This window comes from Dermacentor silvarum, chromosome 5 (assembly GCF_013339745.2).
Source record: "Dermacentor silvarum isolate Dsil-2018 chromosome 5, BIME_Dsil_1.4, whole genome shotgun sequence".
In the NCBI taxonomy this organism is placed as follows: domain Eukaryota; kingdom Metazoa; phylum Arthropoda; class Arachnida; order Ixodida; family Ixodidae; genus Dermacentor; species Dermacentor silvarum.
Window position 1 is genome coordinate 1,996,281 of NC_051158.1, and position 23,747 is coordinate 2,020,027.

At 46.2% G+C, this 23,747-nt stretch overlaps 1 long non-coding RNA gene across 1 annotated transcript; it reads right to left on the minus strand.

Annotated features, from left to right (window-relative positions):
* Positions 1-15,267: 15,267 nt before the first annotated feature.
* Positions 15,268-21,289, minus strand: LOC125945485 (uncharacterized). The gene is made up of 3 exons (XR_007466922.1): positions 21,238-21,289; positions 19,019-19,308; positions 15,268-16,803 (listed from the first exon to the last, which is right to left on the minus strand). It is a non-coding gene; the product is annotated as an uncharacterized LOC125945485 (long non-coding RNA).
* Positions 21,290-23,747: the final 2,458 nt, after the last annotated feature.

The window sequence follows — 23,747 nt, forward strand, 5'->3', positions numbered from 1 at the left end:
TTCAGGTTCGACACATACCCCACTGCATATCGTTAGAAGCGGTCAATTGTTATCAATAGGTACATTGAAAAGCTCCACATATGCAGTACCACATACCCAGTGACTCAAGCTGGCATCAAAGAGGCTCATTGAAGTGCGGCATATGCGCCGTTGCTCATGCCCAGTGACCCAAGTTGATGTCAAAGTTGATTCAGGTTCGACACATACCCTGCTGCATATCGTTGGAAGTGGTCAAGTTGGTATCAATTGGTACATTGAAAAGTAGCACATACACAGTGCTACCTACCCATTGACTTAAGTTGGCATCAAAGAGGTTCATTGAAGTGCGGCATATGCGCTGTTGCACATACCCAGTGACCCAAGATGTCAAACTTCATACAAGCTCGACACAAACCCTGCAGCATATCGTTGGAAGTGGTCAAATTGGTAACAATACGTAGATTTAAAATCGGCCCATACCAGTGCTTTATACCCAGTGACTCAAGCTGGCATCAAAGAGGCTGATTGAGGTGCAGCCTATGTGATGTTGCTCATACCCAGTGACCCAAGTTGTTGTCAAAGTTCATTCATGCTCGACACGTACCCTGCTGCATCTCGTTGGAAGTGGTCAAGTTGGTTTCAATAGGTAGATTGAAAAGCGGCACATACGCGGTATCACATACCCAGTGACTCAAGTTGGCATCAAAGAGGTTCACTGAAGTGCGGTATATGAGCTGTTGCACATACCAAGTCAGCCAAGGTGTCAAAGTTCATACAGCTCGACACATACCCTGCCGCATATTGTTGGAAGTGGTCAAGTTGGTATCAATTGGTACATTGAAAGGTGGCACATACACAGTGCTACATAGCCAGTCACTCAAGTTGGCATCAAAGAGGTTCATTGAAGTGCGGCATATTCGCTGTTGCACATACCCAGTGACCCATGTTGACGTCAAAGTTCATTCATGCTCGACACATACCCTGCTGCATATCGTTGGATGTCGTCAAGTTGGTATCAATAGGTAGATTTAAAAGCGGCACATACATAGTGCTACATACCCAGTGACTCAACTGGCATCAAAGAGCCTCATTGAAGTGCGGCATATGTGCTGTTGCTCACGCCCAGTGACCCAAGTTGATGTCAAAGTTGATTCAGGTTCGACACATACCCCACTGCATATCGTTGGAAGCGGTCAATTGGTATCAATAGGTATATTGAAAAGCTCCACATATGCAGTACCACATACCCAGTGACTCAAGTTGGCATCAAAGAGGTTCACTGAAGTGCGGCATATGAGCTGTTGCACATACCAAGTCACCCAAGGTGTCAAAGTTCATACACGCTCCACACATACCCTGCCGCCTATCGTAGGAAGTGGTCAAGTTGGTATCAATAGGTAGATTGAAAAGCGGCACATACACAGTGGTACATACCCAGTGACTCAAGTTGGCATCAAAGAGGTTCATTGAAATGTCGCATATGCGCTGTTGCTCATGCCCAGTGACCCAAGTTGATGTCAAAGTTTATTCATGCACGACACGTACCCTGCTGCATATTGTTGGAAGTCGTCAAGTTGGTATCAATAGGTAGATTTAAAGGCGGCACATACACAGTCCTACATACCCAGTGACTCAACTGGCATCAAAGAGCCTCATTGAAGTAAGGCCTATGTGCTGTTGCTCACGCCCAGTGACCCAAGTTGATGTCAAAGTTGATTCAGGTTCGACACATACCCCACTGCATATCGTTAGAAGCGGTCAATTGGTATCAATAGGTACATTGAAAAGCTCCACATATGCAGTACCACATACCCAGTGACTCAAGCTGGCATCAAAGAGGCTCATTGAAGTGCGGCATATGCGCCGTTGCTCATGCCCAGTGACCCAAGTTGATGTCAAAGTTGATTCAGGTTCGACACATACCCTGCTGCATATCGTTGGAAGTGGTCAAGTTGGTATCAATTGGTACATTGAAAAGTAGCACATACACAGTGCTACCTACCCATTGACTTAAGTTGGCATCAAAGAGGTTCATTGAAGTGCGGCATATGCGCTGTTGCACATACCCAGTGACCCAAGATGTCAAAGTTCATACAAGCTCGACAGAAACCCTGCTGCATATCGTTCGAAGTGGTCAAATTGGTAACAATACGTAGATTTAAAATCGGCCCATACCAGTGCTTTATACCCAGTGACTCAAGCTGGCATCAAAGAGGCTGATTGAAGTGCAGCCTATGTGATGTTGCTCATACCCAGTGACCCAAGTTGTTGTCAAAGTTCATTCATGCTCGACACGTACCCTGCTGCATCTCGTTGGAAGTGGTCAAGTTGGTTTCAATAGGTAGATTGAAAAGCGGCACATACGCGGTATCACATACCCAGTGACTCAAGTTGGCATCAAAGAGGTTCACTGAAGTGCGGTATATGAGCTGTTGCACATACCAAGTCAGCCAAGGTGTCAAAGTTCATACAGCTCGACACATACCCTGCCGCATATTGTTGGAAGTGGTCAAGTTGGTATCAATTGGTACATTGAAAGGTGGCACATACACAGTGCTACATAGCCAGTCACTCAAGTTGGCATCAAAGAGGTTCATTGAAGTGCGGCATATTCGCTGTTGCACATACCCAGTGACCCATGTTGACGTCAAAGTTCATTCATGCTCGACACATACCCTGCTGCATATCGTTGGAATGTCGTCAAGTTGGTATCAATAGGTAGATTTAAAAGCGGCACATACATAGTGCTACATACCCAGTGACTCAATGGCATCAAAGAGGGCTCACTGAAGTGCGGTATATGAGCTGTTGCAATACCAAGTCAGCCAAGGTGTCAAAGTTCATACAGCCTCGACACATACCCTGCGCATATTGTTGGAAGTGGTCAGTTGGTATCCAATTGGTACATTGAAAGGTGCACATACACAGTGCTACATAGCCAGTCACTCAAGTTGGCATCAAAGAGGTTCATGAAGTGCGGCATATTCGCTGTTGCACATACCCAGTGACCCATGTTGACGTCAAAGTTCATTCATGCTCGCACATACCTGCTGCATATCGTTGGATGTCGTCAAGGTTGGTATCAATAGGTAGATTTAAAAGCGGCACATACATAGTGCTACCTACCCAGTGACTCAACTGGCATCAAAGAGCCTCATTGAAGTGCGGCCTATGTGCTGTTGCTCACGCCCAGTGACCCAAGTTGATGTCAAAGTTGATTCAGGTTCGACACATACCCCACTGCATATCGTTGGAAGCGGTCAATTGGTATCAATAGGTATATTGAAAAGCTCCACATATGCAGTACCACATACCCAGTGACTCAAGTTGGCATCAAAGAGGTTCACTGAAGTGCGGCATATGAGCTGTTGCACATACCAAGTCACCCAAGGTGTCAAAGTTCATACACGCTCCACACATACCCTGCCGCCTATCGTAGGAAGTGGTCAAGTTGGTATCAATAGGTAGATTGAAAAGCGGCACATACACAGTGGTACATACCCAGTGACTCAAGTTGGCATCAAAGAGGTTCATTGAAATGCGGCATATGCGCTGTTGCTCATGCCCAGTGACCCAAGTTGATGTCAAAGTTTATTCATGCACGACACGTACCCTGCTGCATATTGTTGGAAGTCGTCAAGTTGGTATCAATAGGTAGATTTAAAGGCGGCACATACACAGTCCTACATACCCAGTGACTCAACTGGCATCAAAGAGCCTCATTGAAGTAAGGCCTATGTGCTGTTGCTCACGCCCAGTGACCCAAGTTGATGTCAAAGTTGATTCAGGTTCGACACATACCCCACTGCATATCGTTAGAAGCGGTCAATTGGTATCAATAGGTACATTGAAAAGCTCCACATATGCAGTACCACATACCCAGTGACTCAAGCTGGCATCAAAGAGGCTCATTGAAGTGCGGCATATGCGCCGTTGCTCATGCCCAGTGACCCAAGTTGATGTCAAAGTTGATTCAGGTTCGACACATACCCTGCTGCATATCGTTGGAAGTGGTCAAGTTGGTATCAATTGGTACATTGAAAAGTAGCACATACACAGTGCTACCTACCCATTGACTTAAGTTGGCATCAAAGAGGTTCATTGAAGTGCGGCATATGCGCTGTTGCACATACCCAGTGACCCAAGATGTCAAAGTTCATACAAGCTCGACACATACCCTGCTGCATATCGTTGGAAGTGGTCAAATTGGTAACAATACGTAGATTTAAAATCGGCCCATACCAGTGCTTTATACCCAGTGACTCAAGCTGGCATCAAAGAGGCTGATTGAAGTGCAGCCTATGTGATGTTGCTCATACCCAGTGACCCAAGTTGTTGTCAAAGTTCATTCATGCTCGACACGTACCCTGCTGCATCTCGTTGGAAGTGGTCAAGTTGGTTTCAATAGGTAGATTGAAAAGCGGCACATACGCGGTATCACATACCCAGTGACTCAAGTTGGCATCAAAGAGGTTCACTGAAGTGCGGTATATGAGCTGTTGCACATACCAAGTCAGCCAAGGTGTCAAAGTTCATACAGCTCGACACATACCCTGCCGCATATTGTTGGAAGTGGTCAAGTTGGTATCAATTGGTACATTGAAAGGTGGCACATACACAGTGCTACATAGCCAGTCACTCAAGTTGGCATCAAAGAGGTTCATTGAAGTGCGGCATATTCGCTGTTGCACATACCCAGTGACCCATGTTGACGTCAAAGTTCATTCATGCTCGACACATACCCTGCTGCATATCGTTGGATGTCGTCAAGTTGGTATCAATAGGTAGATTTAAAAGCGGCACATACACAGTCCTACATACCCAGTGACTCAACTGGCATCAAAGAGCCTCATTGAAGTAAGGCCTATGTGCTGTTGCTCACGCCCAGTGACCCAAGTTGATGTCAAAGTTGATTCAGGTTCGACACATACCCCACTGCATATCGTTAGAAGCGGTCAATTGGTATCAATAGGTACATTGAAAAGCTCCACATATGCAGTACCACATACCCAGTGACTCAAGCTGGCATCAAAGAGGCTCATTGAAGTGCGGCATATGCGCCGTTGCTCATGCCCAGTGACCCAAGTTGATGTCAAAGTTGATTCAGGTTCGACACATACCCCACTGCATATCGTTGGAAGCGGTCAATTGGTATCAATAGGTACATTGAAAAGCTCCACATATGCAGTACCACATACCCAGTGACTCAAGTTGGCATCAAAGAGGTTCACTGAAGTGCGGCATACGAGCTGTTGCACATACCAAGTCACCCAAGGTGTCAAAGTTCATACACGCTCGACACATACCCTGCCGCATATCGTTGGAAGTGGTCAAGTTGGTATCAATTGGTACATACCCAGTGACTTAAGCTGGCATCAAAGAGGCTGATTGAAGTGCAGCCTATGTGATGTTGCTCATACCCAGTGACCCAAGTTGTTGTCAAAGTTCATTCATGCTCGACACGTACCCTGCTGCATCTCGTTGGAAGTGGTCAAGTTGGTTTCAATAGGTAGATTGAAAAGCGGCACATACGCGGTATCACATACCCAGTGACTCAAGTTGGCATCAAAGAGGTTCACTGAAGTGCGGTATATGAGCTGTTGCACATACCAAGTCAGCCAAGGTGTCAAAGTTCATACAGCTCGACACATACCCTGCCGCATATTGTTGGAAGTGGTCAAGTTGGTATCAATTGGTACATTGAAAGGTGGCACATACACAGTGCTACATAGCCAGTCACTCAAGTTGGCATCAAAGAGGTTCATTGAAGTGCGGCATATTCGCTGTTGCACATACCCAGTGACCCATGTTGACGTCAAAGTTCATTCATGCTCGACACATACCCTGCTGCATATCGTTGGATGTCGTCAAGTTGGTATCAATAGGTAGATTTAAAAGCGGCACATACATAGTGCTACATACCCAGTGACTCAACTGGCATCAAAGAGCCTCATTGAAGTGCGGCCTATGTGCTGTTGCTCACGCCCAGTGACCCAAGTTGATGTCAAAGTTGATTCAGGTTCGACACATACCCCACTGCATATCGTTGGAAGCGGTCAATTGGTATCAATAGGTATATTGAAAAGCTCCACATATGCAGTACCACATACCCAGTGACTCAAGTTGGCATCAAAGAGGTTCACTGAAGTGCGGCATATGAGCTGTTGCACATACCAAGTCACCCAAGGTGTCAAAGTTCATACACGCTCCACACATACCCTGCCGCCTATCGTAGGAAGTGGTCAAGTTGGTATCAATAGGTAGATTGAAAAGCGGCACATACACAGTGGTACATACCCAGTGACTCAAGTTGGCATCAAAGAGGTTCATTGAAATGCGGCATATGCGCTGTTGCTCATGCCCAGTGACCCAAGTTGATGTCAAAGTTTATTCATGCACGACACGTACCCTGCTGCATATTGTTGGAAGTCGTCAAGTTGGTATCAATAGGTAGATTTAAAGGCGGCACATACACAGTCCTACATACCCAGTGACTCAACTGGCATCAAAGAGCCTCATTGAAGTAAGGCCTATGTGCTGTTGCTCACGCCCAGTGACCCAAGTTGATGTCAAAGTTGATTCAGGTTCGACACATACCCCACTGCATATCGTTAGAAGCGGTCAATTGGTATCAATAGGTACATTGAAAAGCTCCACATATGCAGTACCACATACCCAGTGACTCAAGCTGGCATCAAAGAGGCTCATTGAAGTGCGGCATATGCGCCGTTGCTCATGCCCAGTGACCCAAGTTGATGTCAAAGTTGATTCAGGTTCGACACATACCCCACTGCATATCGTTGGAAGCGGTCAATTGGTATCAATAGGTACATTGAAAAGCTCCACATATGCAGTACCACATACCCAGTGACTCAAGTTGGCATCAAAGAGGTTCACTGAAGTGCGGCATACGAGCTGTTGCACATACCAAGTCACCCAAGGTGTCAAAGTTCATACACGCTCGACACATACCCTGCCGCATATCGTTGGAAGTGGTCAAGTTGGTATCAATTGGTACATACCCAGTGACTTAAGCTGGCATCAAAGAGGCTGATTGAAGTGCAGCCTATGTGATGTTGCTCATACCCAGTGACCCAAGTTGTTGTCAAAGTTCATTCATGCTCGACACGTACCCTGCTGCATCTCGTTGGAAGTGGTCAAGTTGGTTTCAATAGGTAGATTGAAAAGCGGCACATACGCGGTATCACATACCCAGTGACTCAAGTTGGCATCAAAGAGGTTCACTGAAGTGCGGTATATGAGCTGTTGCACATACCAAGTCACCCAAGGTGTCAAAGTTCATACAGCTCGACACATACCCTGCCGCTATTGTTGGAAGTGGTCAAGTTGGTATCAATTAGGTAGATTGAAAAGTGGCACATACACAGTGGCTACATACCAGTCACTCAAGTTGGCATCAAAGAGGTTCATTGAAGTGCGGCATATGCGCTGTTGCTACATGCCCAGTGACCCAATGTTGACGTCAAAGTTCATTCATGCACGACACAGTACCCTGCTGCATATCGTTGGAATGTCGTCAAGTTGGTATCAATAGGTAGATTTAAAAGCGGCACATACACAGTCCTACATACCCAGTGACTCAACTGGCATCAAAGAGCCTCATTGAAGTAGGCCTATGTGCTGTTGCTCACGCCCAGTGACCCAAGTTGATGTCAAAGTTGATTCAGGTTCGACACATACCCCACTGCATATCGTTAGAAGCGGTCAATTGGTATCAATAGGTACATTGAAAAGCTCCACATATGCAGTACCACATACCCAGTGACTCAAGCTGGCATCAAAGAGGCTCATTGAAGTGCGGCATATGCGCCGTTGCTCATGCCCAGTGACCCAAGTTGATGTCAAAGTTGATTCAGGTTCGACACATACCCCACTGCATATCGTTGGAAGCGGTCAATTGGTATCAATAGGTACATTGAAAAGCTCCACATATGCAGTACCACATACCCAGTGACTCAAGTTGGCATCAAAGAGGTTCACTGAAGTGCGGCATACGAGCTGTTGCACATACCAAGTCACCCAAGGTGTCAAAGTTCATACACGCTCGACACATACCCTGCCGCATATCGTTGGAAGTGGTCAAGTTGGTATCAATTGGTACATACCCAGTGACTTAAGCTGGCATCAAAGAGGCTGATTGAAGTGCAGCCTATGTGATGTTGCTCATACCCAGTGACCCAAGTTGTTGTCAAAGTTCATTCATGCTCGACACGTACCCTGCTGCATCTCGTTGGAAGTGGTCAAGTTGGTTTCAATAGGTAGATTGAAAAGCGGCACATACGCGGTATCACATACCCAGTGACTCAAGTTGGCATCAAAGAGGTTCACTGAAGTGCGGTATATGAGCTGTTGCACATACCAAGTCAGCCAAGGTGTCAAAGTTCATACAGCTCGACACATACCCTGCCGCATATTGTTGGAAGTGGTCAAGTTGGTATCAATTGGTACATTGAAAGGTGGCACATACACAGTGCTACATAGCCAGTCACTCAAGTTGGCATCAAAGAGGTTCATTGAAGTGCGGCATATTCGCTGTTGCACATACCCAGTGACCCATGTTGACGTCAAAGTTCATTCATGCTCGACACATACCCTGCTGCATATCGTTGGATGTCGTCAAGTTGGTATCAATAGGTAGATTTAAAAGCGGCACATACATAGTGCTACATACCCAGTGACTCAACTGGCATCAAAGAGCCTCATTGAAGTGCGGCCTATGTGCTGTTGCTCACGCCCAGTGACCCAAGTTGATGTCAAAGTTGATTCAGGTTCGACACATACCCCACTGCATATCGTTGGAAGCGGTCAATTGGTATCAATAGGTATATTGAAAAGCTCCACATATGCAGTACCACATACCCAGTGACTCAAGTTGGCATCAAAGAGGTTCACTGAAGTGCGGCATATGAGCTGTTGCACATACCAAGTCACCCAAGGTGTCAAAGTTCATACACGCTCCACACATACCCTGCCGCCTATCGTAGGAAGTGGTCAAGTTGGTATCAATAGGTAGATTGAAAAGCGGCACATACACAGTGGTACATACCCAGTGACTCAAGTTGGCATCAAAGAGGTTCATTGAAATGCGGCATATGCGCTGTTGCTCATGCCCAGTGACCCAAGTTGATGTCAAAGTTTATTCATGCACGACACGTACCCTGCTGCATATTGTTGGAAGTCGTCAAGTTGGTATCAATAGGTAGATTTAAAGGCGGCACATACACAGTCCTACATACCCAGTGACTCAACTGGCATCAAAGAGCCTCATTGAAGTAAGGCCTATGTGCTGTTGCTCACGCCCAGTGACCCAAGTTGATGTCAAAGTTGATTCAGGTTCGACACATACCCCACTGCATATCGTTAGAAGCGGTCAATTGGTATCAATAGGTACATTGAAAAGCTCCACATATGCAGTACCACATACCCAGTGACTCAAGCTGGCATCAAAGAGGCTCATTGAAGTGCGGCATATGCGCCGTTGCTCATGCCCAGTGACCCAAGTTGATGTCAAAGTTGATTCAGGTTCGACACATACCCCACTGCATATCGTTGGAAGCGGTCAATTGGTATCAATAGGTACATTGAAAAGCTCCACATATGCAGTACCACATACCCAGTGACTCAAGTTGGCATCAAAGAGGTTCACTGAAGTGCGGCATACGAGCTGTTGCACATACCAAGTCACCCAAGGTGTCAAAGTTCATACACGCTCGACACATACCCTGCCGCATATCGTTGGAAGTGGTCAAGTTGGTATCAATTGGTACATACCCAGTGACTTAAGCTGGCATCAAAGAGGCTGATTGAAGTGCAGCCTATGTGATGTTGCTCATACCCAGTGACCCAAGTTGTTGTCAAAGTTCATTCATGCTCGACACGTACCCTGCTGCATCTCGTTGGAAGTGGTCAAGTTGGTTTCAATAGGTAGATTGAAAAGCGGCACATACGCGGTATCACATACCCAGTGACTCAAGTTGGCATCAAAGAGGTTCACTGAAGTGCGGTATATGAGCTGTTGCACATACCAAGTCAGCCAAGGTGTCAAAGTTCATACAGCTCGACACATACCCTGCCGCATATTGTTGGAAGTGGTCAAGTTGGTATCAATTGGTACATTGAAAGGTGGCACATACACAGTGCTACATAGCCAGTCACTCAAGTTGGCATCAAAGAGGTTCATTGAAGTGCGGCATATTCGCTGTTGCACATACCCAGTGACCCATGTTGACGTCAAAGTTCATTCATGCTCGACACATACCCTGCTGCATATCGTTGGATGTCGTCAAGTTGGTATCAATAGGTAGATTTAAAAGCGGCACATACATAGTGCTACATACCCAGTGACTCAACTGGCATCAAAGAGCCTCATTGAAGTGCGGCCTATGTGCTGTTGCTCACGCCCAGTGACCCAAGTTGATGTCAAAGTTGATTCAGGTTCGACACATACCCCACTGCATATCGTTGGAAGCGGTCAATTGGTATCAATAGGTATATTGAAAAGCTCCACATATGCAGTACCACATACCCAGTGACTCAAGTTGGCATCAAAGAGGTTCACTGAAGTGCGGCATATGAGCTGTTGCACATACCAAGTCACCCAAGGTGTCAAAGTTCATACACGCTCCACACATACCCTGCCGCCTATCGTAGGAAGTGGTCAAGTTGGTATCAATAGGTAGATTGAAAAGCGGCACATACACAGTGGTACATACCCAGTGACTCAAGTTGGCATCAAAGAGGTTCATTGAAATGCGGCATATGCGCTGTTGCTCATGCCCAGTGACCCAAGTTGATGTCAAAGTTTATTCATGCACGACACGTACCCTGCTGCATATTGTTGGAAGTCGTCAAGTTGGTATCAATAGGTAGATTTAAAGGCGGCACATACACAGTCCTACATACCCAGTGACTCAACTGGCATCAAAGAGCCTCATTGAAGTAAGGCCTATGTGCTGTTGCTCACGCCCAGTGACCCAAGTTGATGTCAAAGTTGATTCAGGTTCGACACATACCCCACTGCATATCGTTAGAAGCGGTCAATTGGTATCAATAGGTACATTGAAAAGCTCCACATATGCAGTACCACATACCCAGTGACTCAAGCTGGCATCAAAGAGGCTCATTGAAGTGCGGCATATGCGCCGTTGCTCATGCCCAGTGACCCAAGTTGATGTCAAAGTTGATTCAGGTTCGACACATACCCCACTGCATATCGTTGGAAGCGGTCAATTGGTATCAATAGGTACATTGAAAAGCTCCACATATGCAGTACCACATACCCAGTGCACTCAAGTTGGCATCAAAGAGGTTCACTGAAGTGCGGCATACGAGCTGTTGCACATACCAAGTCACCCAAGGTGTCAAAGTTCATACACGCTCGACACATACCCTGCCGCATATCGTTGGAAGTGGTCAAGTTGGTATCAATTGGTACATACCCAGTGACTTAAGCTGGCATCAAAGAGGCTGATTGAAGTGCAGCCTATGTGATGTTGCTCATACCCAGTGACCCAAGTTGTTGTCAAAGTTCATTCATGCTCGACACGTACCCTGCTGCATCTCGTTGGAAGTGGTCAAGTTGGTTTCAATAGGTAGATTGAAAAGCGGCACATACGCGGTATCACATACCCAGTGACTCAAGTTGGCATCAAAGAGGTTCACTGAAGTGCGGTATATGAGCTGTTGCACATACCAAGTCAGCCAAGGTGTCAAAGTTCATACAGCTCGACACATACCCTGCCGCATATTGTTGGAAGTGGTCAAGTTGGTATCAATTGGTACATTGAAAGGTGGCACATACACAGTGCTACATAGCCAGTCACTCAAGTTGGCATCAAAGAGGTTCATTGAAGTGCGGCATATTCGCTGTTGCACATACCCAGTGACCCATGTTGACGTCAAAGTTCATTCATGCTCGACACATACCCTGCTGCATATCGTTGGATGTCGTCAAGTTGGTATCAATAGGTAGATTTAAAAGCGGCACATACATAGTGCTACATACCCAGTGACTCAACTGGCATCAAAGAGCCTCATTGAAGTGCGGCCTATGTGCTGTTGCTCACGCCCAGTGACCCAAGTTGATGTCAAAGTTGATTCAGGTTCGACACATACCCCACTGCATATCGTTGGAAGCGGTCAATTGGTATCAATAGGTATATTGAAAAGCTCCACATATGCAGTACCACATACCCAGTGACTCAAGTTGGCATCAAAGAGGTTCACTGAAGTGCGGCATATGAGCTGTTGCACATACCAAGTCACCCAAGGTGTCAAAGTTCATTCAGGTTCGACACATACCCTGCTGCATATCGTTGGAAGCGGTCAATTGGTATCAATAGGTACATTGAAAAGCTCCACATATGCAGTACCACATACCCAGTGACTCAAGTTGGCATCAAAGAGGTTCACTGAAGTGCGGCATATGAGCTGTTGCACATACCAAGTCACCCAAGGTGTCAAAGTTCATACACGCTCCACACATACCCTGCCGCCTATCGTAGGAAGTGGTCAAGTTGGTATCAATAGGTAGATTGAAAAGCGGCACATACACAGTGGTACATACCCAGTGACTCAAGTTGGCATCAAAGAGGTTCATTGAAATGCGGCATATGCGCTGTTGCTCATGCCCAGTGACCCAAGTTGATGTCAAAGTTTATTCATGCACGACACGTACCCTGCTGCATATTGTTGGAAGTCGTCAAGTTGGTATCAATAGGTAGATTTAAAGCGGCACATACACAGTCCTACATACCCAGTGACTCAACTGGCATCAAAGAGCCTCATTGAAGTAGGCCTATGTGCTGTTGCTCACGCCCAGTGACCCAAGTTGATGTCAAAGTTGATTCAGGTTCGACACATACCCCACTGCATATCGTTAGAAGCGGTCAATTGGTATCAATAGGTACATTGAAAAGCTCCACATATGCAGTACCACATACCCAGTGACTCAAGCTGGCATCAAAGAGGCTCATTGAAGTGCGGCATATGCGCCGTTGCTCATGCCCAGTGACCCAAGTTGATGTCAAAGTTGATTCAGGTTCGACACATACCCCACTGCATATCGTTGGAAGCGGTCAATTGGTATCAATAGGTACATTGAAAAGCTCCACATATGCAGTACCACATACCCAGTGACTCAAGTTGGCATCAAAGAGGTTCACTGAAGTGCGGCATACGAGCTGTTGCACATACCAAGTCACCCAAGGTGTCAAAGTTCATACACGCTCGACACATACCCTGCCGCATATCGTTGGAAGTGGTCAAGTTGGTATCAATTGGTACATACCCAGTGACTTAAGCTGGCATCAAAGAGGCTGATTGAAGTGCAGCCTATGTGATGTTGCTCATACCCAGTGACCCAAGTTGTTGTCAAAGTTCATTCATGCTCGACACGTACCCTGCTGCATCTCGTTGGAAGTGGTCAAGTTGGTTTCAATAGGTAGATTGAAAAGCGGCACATACGCGGTATCACATACCCAGTGACTCAAGTTGGCATCAAAGAGGTTCACTGAAGTGCGGTATATGAGCTGTTGCACATACCAAGTCAGCCAAGGTGTCAAAGTTCATACAGCTCGACACATACCCTGCCGCATATTGTTGGAAGTGGTCAAGTTGGTATCAATTGGTACATTGAAAGGTGGCACATACACAGTGCTACATAGCCAGTCACTCAAGTTGGCATCAAAGAGGTTCATTGAAGTGCGGCATATTCGCTGTTGCACATACCCAGTGACCCATGTTGACGTCAAAGTTCATTCATGCTCGACACATACCCTGCTGCATATCGTTGGATGTCGTCAAGTTGGTATCAATAGGTAGATTTAAAAGCGGCACATACATAGTGCTACATACCCAGTGACTCAACTGGCATCAAAGAGCCTCATTGAAGTGCGGCCTATGTGCTGTTGCTCACGCCCAGTGACCCAAGTTGATGTCAAAGTTGATTCAGGTTCGACACATACCCCACTGCATATCGTTGGAAGCGGTCAATTGGTATCAATAGGTATATTGAAAAGCTCCACATATGCAGTACCACATACCCAGTGACTCAAGTTGGCATCAAAGAGGTTCACTGAAGTGCGGCATATGAGCTGTTGCACATACCAAGTCACCCAAGGTGTCAAAGTTCATACACGCTCCACACATACCCTGCCGCCTATCGTAGGAAGTGGTCAAGTTGGTATCAATAGGTAGATTGAAAAGCGGCACATACACAGTGGTACATACCCAGTGACTCAAGTTGGCATCAAAGAGGTTCATTGAAATGTCGGCATATGCGCTGTTGCTCATGCCCAGTGACCCAAGTTGATGTCAAAGTTTATTCATGCACGACACGTACCCTGCTGCATATTGTTGGAAGTCGTCAAGTTGGTATCAATAGGTAGATTTAAAGGCGGCACATACACAGTCCTACATACCCAGTGACTCAACTGGCATCAAAGAGCCTCATTGAAGTAAGGCCTATGTGCTGTTGCTCACGCCCAGTGACCCAAGTTGATGTCAAAGTTGATTCAGGTTCGACACATACCCCACTGCATATCGTTAGAAGCGGTCAATTGGTATCAATAGGTACATTGAAAAGCTCCACATATGCAGTACCACATACCCAGTGACTCAAGCTGGCATCAAAGAGGCTCATTGAAGTGCGGCATATGCGCCGTTGCTCATGCCCAGTGACCCAAGTTGATGTCAAAGTTGATTCAGGTTCGACACATACCCCACTGCATATCGTTGGAAGCGGTCAATTGGTATCAATAGGTACATTGAAAAGCTCCACATATGCAGTACCACATACCCAGTCACTCAAGTTGGCATCAAAGAGGTTCACTGAAGTGCGGCATACGAGCTGTTGCACATACCAAGTCACCCAAGGTGTCAAAGTTCATACACGCTCGACACATACCCTGCCGCATATCGTTGGAAGTGGTCAAGTTGGTATCAATTGGTACATACCCAGTGACTTAAGCTGGCATCAAAGAGGCTGATTGAAGTGCAGCCTATGTGATGTTGCTCATACCCAGTGACCCAAGTTGTTGTCAAAGTTCATTCATGCTCGACACGTACCCTGCTGCATCTCGTTGGAAGTGGTCAAGTTGGTTTCAATAGGTAGATTGAAAAGCGGCACATACGCGGTATCACATACCCAGTGACTCAAGTTGGCATCAAAGAGGTTCACTGAAGTGCGGTATATGAGCTGTTGCACACACTCTAAAAACAAAGAGAGTTCTGGGAACTCTCTTTGAGAGAGTATCTGCTTGTCCCATATTTCACTCCCTTTTCAGGAGTAAAACGCCTCCATCTCGGAGAGAGTACAGCAACTCCCCCGGACAGAGTATTAGTAGTCCTCCTCAACAGAGTGCTAGAACTCCTTCCAGAGTACGAATACTCCACCCCACAAGAGTATTAGTACTCCCTCCAACCGAGTGATACTACTCCCCCAAACAGAGTGCTTGTACTCCTCCTAATAGAGTGTTTGTACTCCTTCAGACAGAGTGCTCGTACTCCTCCAAGTTGTGTGAAAGCACTCGCTATGCAGTGCCATGGTCACATAAGAGGCGATTCACAACACTTACATGTCGGGGATATTTGATTCCTTCATGAGGAGCTCCTGCACTCACGCTTGGTGAATTGGATTTGATGTTTAGTCGCCGAGTCACTCGAATGAAACATATTTTTCTTCAAAGGTCAACATTTTTATTGATCAAACAGTCACAAGGCAAACTGAATAAGATTTCGAAAAACATACAGATACACATAAAATCAGATTACACGGATTTTCATGAACTTTACAACACATCTTGCAATAATACAGAAACATTTTCTTTAACATTTCATCGCTAATGCAGTGAGAAATATTTTTTTTATTTTCAATTGGCAACATTTAAAAAATGAAAGTACACAATGTAAAATCAAACAAACAACAAACATACGCAAACTCGCGAAGTATTGGCACTACGATTGAAGAGAAAGATGCACCACATTACTGCTCAGAAAACGCATTTCGAGCACTAAACTCGTGTACTTATATACCGTAGGTTATCAGATGAGCTGCTAGGCATGAGGCTGATAAAGTAATTTGCGCAGGAAGTTTTTTCATTCGCAATTTACTTTCAAGACAGCAGCTCGTTTGATAACATCTTATGAAGCGTATGGATGCTCCTGACTGAGAGTATACAGTATATTTAGAAATGTGCTGTATATTTTCGTGTAAAGCCGCACCGTCAAGTTTTGGTCATAATATTTCACATAGTTATTCATGCATGGGCTGCACCCCCTTTTTTTCTAAACGCGCATCTTGCCGTGGTTGTCCAACACTTATCTCCGCTCGGAGTGAAGGCAGTACTGTGGCGTATCATAGCTCCCATTCGGTTGGATCCAAAGCTGGTAGTCTTTTGGCAGAAAGCTCGGCTTCACTCTTGGCATCCTCATGCAAGTAATTTCCTGGTGCTGTCGGGATCGTGCCATCGCGCTTTCTCACGGACTGTATTTCGTAGACAGCTATTGCCACAGCGCACTGACGCATTTCACAACTGTTGCGGTATTCTTGTTGTCTATTGCATAATTTTCTTTCTCATAAGACATCACGTGATAGTTTGTTCATTTCGTACAGATGCATCTTCTAATGATCTGATCAGAGGAGTGGGAATTTTTGCTTGTAAAACAATATTTTCCAAATTGCATGGCAACACATTTTGATGCTTTGGAGTACGCTCCTCTGCACCATGTGGAGTTGTGCTGAGCTGGCTCCTTGACACCATTTTCTCCTTGCAGCTGCCTTCTTGAGTTTTATAAAACGGGTGCCTGAAAAACAATGTGCGCGCAAATGAACATGAGGAAATATTGTGAAACCATCTAAAAACAGTCAAGGAAAAATGTCATGGCACTAAGAAGCCTTAGCGCTAAGTATTTGTACTGTAATACAAGTGAAACATGTAAATGACTGTAATAGTCAACTTCAATACCACTTTTAAATTCTTTGACTTAAGGAAAGAAAAAAGAAAACTGGCCGTTAGGACTCAGTCCAGCACCAGTGTTACAAAAATCCCGAAAAATAAAATATTGGTCATCGTTGGCACACTTCGTAAACGCATCCCCTCCTCTAGGGGAGTGAGCAGTGGTGGTATTGTCTGCATCTCATTTCTAACGTTATGAATAAATATAATTCCTGAAGAGAATTTAGGCTCTTTGGCTTATCTAAAACAAAAGAAATCAGCTGCCAAAGTAAAGGGAACATAGCTAGTGGAGTTAAATGTATAAAGACTACACTCGGCATACACAAGTGGCCAACAATAATGCAAATGTGGTGCTAGAAGAATGACGCGACATGACATGAAAAGGAGGTGAACCACCTTTAAAGAAACCCGTCAAACTTATGAGACCGAATTCTGTACGCTCTGCTTATGTTGCACTTGAAGTTGATTACGATATGAAGTGCTCAAATTTGCAGTCATTTAACTGAACAGTGAAGCATGTAGTTTTTATGTAACCTGCCGAAAAGCAAAGAGTGCAAAGCTGTATGACGAATTCAGATGTGTCACAAACACCTCTTGTGACACGTCCTAGGCACGCGCCCACTGTGCCCTCCCCCCCTTCTGGTTACGATACTGCTCAAGCCATAATTTGAGGATCATATTTTCAGTAGGCATGACAATATGGTCATCTAGTTCAATGGATATTACTCGGTGTGATTATAAGAAGGGGTAGCAAGCCCTGTTTACGGCAAGCTTACCCACATTTCAAGAATGACAAGAAACAGTTCACTGCGGCCTGTATCTAAGCTTTCTAAAAGCATGAACTTATTTCCATTTGTGAGGTACGCAGTGGGGTTCATTTTTGACGGACTCGACTCTTGCTGCAGTTTGAAATCTAGCATTTTACATACTTGAAGGCATTTAAAAGCTTCAGTTCGACCAACGTTATTAGTTTATTAGACCAACTTATAGTTTGTGCATGACAAACGACTGGTAAACTGCAAGGTAACATTTTACTTTGATACTTCATTTCTCCACGAAAAATAACAAGATGGTAAATACATTTCAATCTGCCCTGCAATAGCAAAATGCACAGCTTACGCTTGGATCCCACAAAGGAAGGTTGATTTAGCCGTTCATACGATATAATTTTTAAGTGCCAACTCATACTAGGAAATGCACAGGCATATCGAAAACAACAAACGTGGAGACCGAGCCAATAGCAATAATGTAGAACGTCCCTGTCACTGTAATCCTACAACAGTAGCCACTGTATTCGATTCCAGTGCATAACTCGCCGCTTGACCAGTCACCGAGTCCATACACAACGCGCCTGTTCACATTCGCACCGTGCTCGGAAACCGCAACACGAGACACAAAATCAGACATAAATTCACACCAATACATTGGCAAAAAAAGGTGTCTCATTCAGCGCAAAGCAAAAATTCCCCATGCGTATTCAGGCAGTTTAACATTACGCGCCACACTGACCTCACGCAGCGTGCAGCTGTATGCCTGCGGCAACTTTCTAACAGGCGCTAGCGCTGCACGTAACTTCACTGGCCGCAGATTACCTATGGGCAAAACACAGTCAAGCGCGCGCCTTAATATAACGAAAGCAAGCCGCCAACAAGCTGACGCCTTTTGTTATGTAACTCCTTAGTTAAACAGCGATCCGCACACCGTACACTGCAAAACTGAATAAATTCAAACACATAGAACACACGCTAAGCACGCTCGGCATTGGCACGGAATCATGGGCTGGTGAAGAAACCTTTTTATGCGACGCCGCGTCTCACTATTGAACACACCGTGCTTCACTGAGCGTTTGCGATTTTGAAAGCTCTCACGGATTGCGGCAAGTGATAAAATCACATGCAGTCATCGTGACGACTGGCTTTCTCTATTGACATCGAATGACGCAGCACGCATACCTTTAGTCCGTTGGCAATCGCGGCGGCTTAACAGGCTTAACTACGCGATCACTGCCTGGCGATAGCATGTCATATACGCAGAATGTGCCACGTAAGTTAGAAATCACTTACCGTGGAGTATTTGTTGTTCAATCCAACGAACGATGAACGACTGTCCTCTTTTCGCGGCGGTGAAACGTGGCTGGCACAAGAGTTTTCTTGGATGGCCTTGGCGCGCGCCGCCTGCCCGGGCCTGCCCGCTGAACGGATCGCCTTTCTCCGGCGCTGTGCTGTTCCGCGATGTTGTGCGGGCGCGCGGTGGGGGCGACTCCGAAACAAAAAGTAGTGCGCTGATCTCCGCACCAGTTTGCGCGCTGGATGCCTCTTCTCTTACAAGAAAAACGATGCGCTCTTTGCTCTACCTGCGTACAGTGGCTAGAATAGGGAAGTGTGATTACCGCCCGGCGGCTCCTATGGCAACCACCGTCGCCGCTTGTGATGCATCCGCCAAAGGGCGCTCGCACTCGTTTATACGTCAAGCTGCGCGCCCGATACGAATTGGTCCGCGAGTTTCTCCCGCTTTCTGTTGGAAATTCTCGTGCGAAGTAATGTTTCGTGCGGTGCCGACAAGTGCTCAGGGATGAGCCGCCGTCAAAGTCGCTGTTTTGTGCCTGTCTGCACGACTGGTTACAAATCGTGCAAAAAGAAGTCGCTCTTCGGGGTACCGTAAGACGAGGAGACGTACCGAAAGCGGCAGCGCAACATACCTCGGGTGGACAAGCCACTCGAACGAAATACCGCTTTGTGCGAACTGCATTTCGATCCGCAGTTTGTGTCGCGTCACTTTGAACACATCATCAGTGGTGAGCTGGTGCGCCTGGAAAGGAGCAGGCCATTGCTACAGCCGGATGCGATACTGACGATCTTTCCAAACGTCCCCAAGTACATCTCCAAGCCAGTGCCTAAGAAAAGTAATCCGAAAGAAATGTTGGACCCACAGTTTGCACCTCCACAAAAAGAAATAGCAAATCGACGTGGCCTCACCCGACACATCGGATGAAGCACCCACGCTTGCCGCCAACTCTGGATTACCAAAATGTGATCGTGCCTTCCGATCAGTGGCGTAAGCACGTTTTTTTTCTGAAACTTCCCTTTTTGTCGCATATAGCGTCTGCATACTGGGGCCAATCATGAGCGTGCTTCACGCCCAAAAGCTTGTGCTGTTTCGTTGCGGGGACAGCATGATCGAACACTAAGTGTTTGTACGTGGTGTCGAGCTCTCACTTGATGAGCACTGCGATCCTCCATCCCTCCTAGAGGCTGTTGACAGCATGCAGCTTTGTTCTGACGCTGCGCGGTCGGTGGAGTTCCCTCTTGCGCGCAGCCCCAACATGACAAGCTGGTATGAAAGCCTCTACCCCACGAAGTGCAAGGGGCTTGTAAGTGGCCCTGAGAAGTGCTGCATCACCTCCAAGTACCTCAGAAGGCTATTGCTCAACCAGAGGTGTCGACCTAGGCAGCTAAAGCGTAAGGAAAATTACGCCAGGAAGCTATAGGCAAGGACCCAAGCTACGGCGCGCCGCCTAAGAGCCAAAGCGAAAAGCTTGGACGAGGCTCTCGCGCAGCAAAAACAGGCAAATCACGCGATTGAAGAAAATGCACCGAAGAAGAAGATCGAGAAGCTCCCACCCAAACAGAAGACAGCAATCATGCAGTGCTTTGAAGCTGCAAAAATGATCAATAATTGCACCATATTTTGCTTATAACATACGAGTTTTCAAGAAATCTTGCAAACGTGAAAATATTGAGCGAGCCAAGGCAACTTTTATGTAACGTAATCATCGGTGCATGCCAATTAAGGGCAGTTACATATATTTAAGTGAAATCCGATTGCATCTTTCTTTAACGAACAACTCGGACTCAATTCATCTTTGCAAGCAAGAACAGTTGTTTTCGTTCAAGCGTGCGTTTATAGACAGTAATTTGGCGCGTAAAGTAAGACCGCAGTGAAGCAAAACTCGAGGCGTGTCCGCGCGGCCTCCGAGGTAAACATGCCAAGACGGCCTAGATCTCGCAAGCAAATTACATGTTGTACGCGAATTTATAGGGCGCATATGTCGCTATAATGTTGCTGCGATCTTCGCGAACACGAGTGGCTGAGCAAGATGTGCCATTTGAGGTAAAGAAAAGGAAATTCGCATCGCGAATCGGGGCGCTTATCCGGCTAGTCGATCGTCGGGCCTGGTCGCACGACGTGAATACAAGCGTCAGCGCCGCCTTGCGGCTGCATTTGAAACGCGCACGCGAGCGGCGGGGCCTTCGTCACACTTCCCTATTCTAGCCACTGTAACCTGCGTGAGCGATACATCGCCATGTTCCCAACCAGCCTCATGCAGTTTAAGCAGCAGTATATACTACGTTTTGCTCTCTGTTGCCGCGAGAGTGGAACGGGCATTCTACTCTCTCTCAGACGGGCAGAGTATAAATAACATTTCACTCTCTCGATGCGGATAGAGTGAACAATGCATTTCACTCTCCCCGTCATTTTGCGAGAGTAAAACAATGCATTGAAGAGTAAATCGGCCCCTTCACTCCTGCGATACTCTCCCTAGTTTTTAGAGTGCATACCAAGTCAGCCAAGGTGTCAAAGTTCATACAGCTCGACACATACCCTGCCGCATATTGTTGGAAGTGGTCAAGTTGGTATCAATTGGTACATTGAAAGGTGGCACATACACAGTGCTACATAGCCAGTCACTCAAGTTGGCATCAAAGAGGTTCATTGAAATGCGGCATATGCGCTGTTGCTCATGCCCAGTGACCCAAGTTGATGTCAAAGTTTATACATGCACGACACGTACCCTGCTGCATATTGTTGGAAGTCGTCAAGTTGGTATCAATAGGTAGATTTAAAGGCGGCACATACACAGTCCTACATACCCAGTGACTCAACTGGCATCAAAGAGCCTCATTGAAGTAAGGCCTATGTGCTGTTGCTCACGCCCAGTGACCCAAGTTGATGTCAAAGTTGATTCAGGTTCGACACATACCCCACTGCATATCGTTAGAAGCGGTCAATTGGTATCAATAGGTACATTGAAAAGCTCCACATATGCAGTACCACATACCCAGTGACTCAAGCTGGCATCAAAGAGGCTCATTGAAGTGCGGCATATGCGCCGTTGCTCATGCCCAGTGACCCAAGTTGATGTCAAAGTTGATTCAGGTTCGACACATACCCTGCTGCATATCGTTGGAAGTGGTCAAGTTGGTATCAATTGGTACATTGAAAAGTAGCACATACACAGTGCTACCTACCCATTGACTTAAGTTGGCATCAAAGAGGTTCATTGAAGTGCGGCATATGCGCTGTTGCACATACCCAGTGACCCAAGATGTCAAAGTTCATACAAGCTCGACAGAAACCCTGCTGCATATCGTTGGAAGTGGTCAAATTGGTAACAATATGTAGATTTAAAATCGGCCCATACCAGTGCTTTATACCCAGTGACTCAAGCTGGCATCAAAGAGGCTGATTGAAGTGCAGCCTATGTGATGTTGCTCATACCCAGTGACCCAAGTTGTTGTCAAAGTTCATTCATGCTCGACACGTACCCTGCTGCATCTCGTTGGAAGTGGTCAAGTTGGTATCAATATGTAGATTGCAAAGCGGCACATACACAGTCCTACATAACCAGTGACTCAAGCTGGCATCAAAGAGGCTCATTGAAGTGCGGCATATGCACTGTTGCTCATGCCCAGTGACCCAAGTTGATGTCAAAGTTGATTCACGTTCGACACGTACCCTGCTGGTCTCGTTGGAAGTGGTCAAGTTGGTATCAATAGGTAGATTGAAAAGCGGCACATACACAGTGGTACATACCCTGTGACTCAAGTTGGCATCAAAGAGGTTCATTGAAATGCGGCATATGCGCTGTTGCTCATGCCCAGTGACCCAAGTTGATGTCAAAGTTTATTCATGCACGACACGTACCCTGATGCATATTGTTGGAAGTCGTCAAGTTGGTATCAATAGGTAGATTTAAAAGCGGCACATACACAGTCCTACATACCCAGTGACTCAACTGGCATCAAAGAGCCTCATTGAAGTAAGGCCTATGTGCTGTTGCTCACGCCCAGTGACCCAAGTTGATGTCAAAGTTGATTCAGGTTCGGCACATACCCCACTGCATATCGTTAGAAGCGGTCAATTGGTATCAATAGGTACATTGAAAAGCTCCACATATGCAGTACCACATACCCAGTGACTCAAGCTGGCATCAAAGAGGCTCATTGAAGTGCGGCATATGCGCCGTTGCTCATGCCCAGTGACCCAAGTTGATGTCAAAGTTGATTCAGGTTCGACACATACCCCACTGCATATCGTTGGAAGCGGTCAATTGGTATCAATAGGTACATTGAAAAGCTCCACATATGCAGTACCACATACCCAGTGACTCAAGTTGGCATCAAAGAGGTTCACTGAAGTGCGGCATACGAGCTGTTGCACATACCAAGTCACCCAAGGTGTCAAAGTTCATACACGCTCGACACATACCCTGCCGCATATCGTTGGAAGTGGTCAAGTTGGTATCAATTGGTACATACCCAGTGACTTAAGCTGGCATCAAAGAGGCTGATTGAAGTGCAGCCTATGTGATGTTGCTCATACCCAGTGACCCAAGTTGTTGTCAAAGTTCATTCATGCTCGACACGTACCCTGCTGCATCTCGTTGGAAGTGGTCAAGTTGGTTTCAATAGGTAGATTGAAAAGCGGCACATACGCGGTATCACATACCCAGTGACTCAAGTTGGCATCAAAGAGGTTCACTGAAGTGCGGTATATGAGCTGTTGCACATA